This window comes from Maylandia zebra, linkage group LG3 (genome assembly GCF_041146795.1).
Source record: "Maylandia zebra isolate NMK-2024a linkage group LG3, Mzebra_GT3a, whole genome shotgun sequence".
NCBI classification, from domain to species: Eukaryota; Metazoa; Chordata; class Actinopteri; order Cichliformes; family Cichlidae; genus Maylandia; species Maylandia zebra.
In genome coordinates, this window is record NC_135169.1 from 10,314,052 (window position 1) to 10,318,392 (window position 4,341).

A 4,341-nucleotide genomic window follows, 5' to 3' on the forward strand; every position below is an offset into this window, starting at 1 on the left:
TTTTAACATCGAATCATTAAAGATCAGCTGAGCAGGTAACACATGCTTGCGTGGATGGGATGTACTGAGTTGGATTATTGATGAAATCAGACTGAAACGCTCCACCAAGTGTTTTTTAGAAAATCATCACTAACCTTTGAGGAAGGAAGATTTCAAGGATTTAATAATCTTTTGTTGGTTCTGTGGGTTCAGGTCACGTTTCGCCTGTCTCGTGGGGTGTGGTTTCTTCCAGCTGTGTTCCCCTCCTGTTTCCATTCCCTGATTACTCCCTGTGTATTTAAGCCCTGTGTTTTCCTGTGCTCCCTGTTGCATCGTACTCTGAGTGTGTTCGAGTTTAGTCCTGCATTTTGGGTCCTTTCTCCCTGACGAAATACTGATTTGATGTTTCCTGTGCATTAATTTCAACATGTGATTCTTTGTTTTCTGAGCCCTAAACCAATAAATAAATTAGACTTTACTTTAACTTGCCCCTGTGCTTTATTCACTGACATCTCATCTACTTTACTGATCTGGTTTCAGTTTGGGAAAAATGTGTGAGGTTATACACATTGTTGTACATGATTGCTACCACTTTGCCCTCCTGGTCAGCTGACAGTAACATTTATTTATTAGCAAATATCTTGATAAAATGGAAACCAGAGCTCATGTGTAAAAAGGGCCACGACGTCGCACATAAACTTCAGTTTTTGCAGGTTTGACCAAATCTCAGCAAGCAGGTCCAGTTGGTGACTTAAAGAAACTGAGGAAGACTGAAGGATGATTTCCTGAGAAAAACTACAAAACCATAGATATTCTCTTCATTCTGGGGCGTCTGTATCCAGTAAGGGTCCTAAGGTTCGACCCTTGCTAAGCGAGCCCGCCGCAGACATGAGCGAGACAGATAATGTTCCTCATAAATTAAAGGACACTTATCCTCAAAGCCATTAAGGGTTAAGTGAAATATTCCATCGTATTCAAAAATTAATTAAAAAATCCTTCTTTAAAGTTGATGTCCAACTTTCAACACATGCTTCCTCCAGGGCACCTACTGTACCTCTTTTTTTTCTCCATAACAGAACTGCACACTCTCTGTATGCTGATGTAAAGCTGAGGAGCCAAAGAGTTTCATTCTAGATAAACGTGGCTGCTCTGTTTGTCTGTGCATCACAACAAAAGCTGAAACTTGAAGCTTTGCCGAGCACCAAAGTCTTTGGACTGTCACTGATATCAGTGCTGTTCAACTTATCTACTGTTTCACAGGAAAATGTATTTAACATGTTAAAGAGCCAAAGCGTGACGTCACAGATGATACTGAAGCAAACACTCAGTCCAGACTGAGCTCTTCATCGTTGGTACCGTCGCTTTGTTTTTAGGCAGCAGCAGTGAAAGCTGAAGAAAACAAAGTGTAAATGTTGATGAAGGTTCAACTTTGCCAGCACGTCTCCTCTGACTGCAAACGATGCAGAGATGTTAGTGACGCACAGGAAGCTTTTAAAGACACAATGATCAGGTTAGTGCAGGTGAGCATGACCAACTGAGCTGATCAGTAACTGTTCAGGTTTGTAATCAGACTGATTTGTGCTAGATTGAAACATTTGAGTCCTCAGAGGTCACAGTGTGACACACTTGCATCCACTTCCTGTTTGTGTCCAACACGTCACACAGACCTGCAGCTGCCTGACAAATAAGCTTTACTGTGTTCAGGATGATGTCAGCAGGTCACAGGAGAATCCGTCAGTCTGTAACTGTTGGAGGATCAACATCAGAGATTGATGACATGAAGGTGCTGACAGGTGATCTGCCAGCAGGTGTGAACAGGTGAACCTGTGACTTTAGCTTTCTGTGTTTTCATCACTCGAGTCTGTTCAAAAGCTGAAACTCTGAATCATTGCTGCAGTAAAGCTCTGAGTATTAAAGTAAAGACGAGCTGCTTGAAGAGCAGCTTGAGCTCATATTAACATGAGACTGTATACACATTATCATATTAATATGAGCTGTGCTTCTTATTAACATGAAGCACAGCTCATATTAATGAGAGTGCAGCCTCTACATGCACAAATATGTGATCCAGTCTTATCTGTTCAGTGTGAACGAGCACACACACTGAATGCTTTCTTTCCTCCATCCTGCTCACTGCGCAGTGATGATGCATATTTGGAATAAGTGCACATCTAAAGGGCACAAACAGTGCAGCTGTGAACTCTCTCTGCAGTCACTCCATCATCTAAAGACACTGTGGATGTGACACAGAGAGGAAACTCAGCTTTTCTTCCTGCTCTTTCTCTCGCTTCACCTTCCTGTTAAACTCTGGAAGCACAAATCAAAGACGGTCAGAGGAACTCAGCAGACCAGCTGCTGCTCCATCTACAGGTGGAGACACCACCCACGTGTCTTTAACCAGAGTCACAAAGTAACAGAGTGAAGAGCAGCAGGTGAAGCAGAGAGGAAGGAAAGAAGGAAACAAGGTCCCTCTGTGTCCTTCAAACAAGCATCAAGGTTTCATATCCAATGAATATAAAGCTGTGACCTACAACCAGCTGGAAACACACAGTTCATACAGAAGTGATTTGATCACCATACATATCAGGAAATCACTCATTCAGTCTTCATGGATCCACACTGATGACATGCACAGTTACTTCCTGGTGTCACTGGTGTGTCGGGTTCCTGGTGTTCGCCCAGTGTTTGCACTTGTTTCATGTTTATTCACCTGTTCACATTTCCTGCTGTCATGTTTGTTTCCTGTGTGTTATTAGTTCAGTTCAGCTGTGTGTCCCTGATCATCATCATCAGCCAGAGTGTTTAAACCCTCAGTGTCTCTCTGCTCAGCGTCATTGTTGATGTTGATGTGCTCGACTCTGCACGTGTGTTCGCTTCAGTCCTTTCAGCTCAGCCAGTCATCCTGTGTTCCTGATGATAAACAGCAGCCTTCACCTCCCTGTGAGTCCTTTCCTCACCCACACAGCAACCACTGACATGATGGGACCACCTGCTGTGGGAACTGGTCCCAGTCGGGCTTGCAAAGCGGCAGCTCTGCTTGGAAGTGTTTCCAGAAGCTGGAGGCCAACAGGAGCTGATTCAAAGCTGCACAGAGCCCATTTACACGCAGCCTAAGTTATGTTTGTTATAACTGCCACATGTCCCCACATCACATGCAGCCAATCATAAAGTTACTCAGAATACAAGGATTTTACATTTAGTTAAACTGAGTCATTAGGATAAGATCCTTTCCAAAACAGCCAAATAAACCTGCCATAGAAACAGGCTGTCTGACTGTGTCAGCTGAGTTATTAGTTACAACTCACCCAGCTGTTTCATTGGCTGTCCTCTTACATGTGACCTTGGCTACATTTTTGCTGAGTCAGATTTTCTATCAGGTTTCTCCACCCTGAGGTCAGAGGTCAGCTCTGTCTCACACTCAGCACAAACCACCAGCATCACTCAGTCTGCAAGTGTCACATTAGTCGACTGGCAGTGACGGTTGTGCCGATGCAGTGGATTTACCACATGTGAGCTTCCTGCAGTGTTTTGGATTATCAGGAAGTCTTGTGCAGAGCTGCAGAGGCAGTGTATTAAGAACAGGATGCAGATGTGCAGACAGGAAAAGCGGAACTAGGCAGACCAGAGCAGCAGCACACACACATACACATTAAGTAAGGGCAGAGGTAAAGAAGTTGTTTTGACCGAAACTGTGTATGACGTGTAAGCTGAACAGAGAACCAAAATAACAGGAGGAGTGGGGGCTCTATGAGGAACGCTGAAATTATAAATGTAACAGATCCATGTGTGGCAGGACGAATGTTATATCTCGGTTCAACCCACTTTCGGCCTGGCCCATTAGGGGGCGCTAGTATAAATAGTGGCCATTTGACCATTCCTGGATCGCTTATCTGTGATCTCCTTTTTGGTCACCTGACTTCCCTTGGTGTTGCAGAGATCATCTGCGGGTTACCCTTCTGAAGCCTCCATCGCGGCTGCTAGGTGTTTACTCATTGTAGTGTGTACATTACCTTACTTGGTGGTAAACAGATGTTGTTTTTAGGTCGTAGCTGTAGAAGCCTCCTATGAGCCTCTCTGCTCATGATTCATGACCCTGTTTACTCAGAAGTGTGGGCCTTAGTTTTGCACAACGCTACGCTAACTGAAGTGCTGCTGCTTTGCTTTTACCGTCTGTTCCTGTTGCGAGGTTTCTTTTCCTGCTGCTGCCAGCCTTTTAAAGTGGACGTCGGCGTGGACAGCGGCCATATGCATGCCGGCTACGGGAGTCAGTTTAACAAATGCAATAGTTATCAGCTTCTTCTAATTCAGGAGAATAATGCAAACTAAAACTACATAATAATTCACAATCTTTAATTAGGGGCA

General features: G+C 44.1%; 2 protein-coding genes across 2 annotated transcripts in view; both read right to left on the reverse strand.

The window, feature by feature from the left end:
• Positions 1-4,341, reverse strand: part of LOC143416657 (uncharacterized) — a 376,067-nt gene that overhangs the window by 221,875 nt on the left and 149,851 nt on the right. The window lies entirely within an intron of this gene.
• LOC106676470 (uncharacterized) overlaps positions 1-4,341 on the reverse strand; it is a 234,236-nt gene that overhangs the window by 137,525 nt on the left and 92,370 nt on the right. The gene's annotated exons all lie outside the window — the stretch shown is intronic.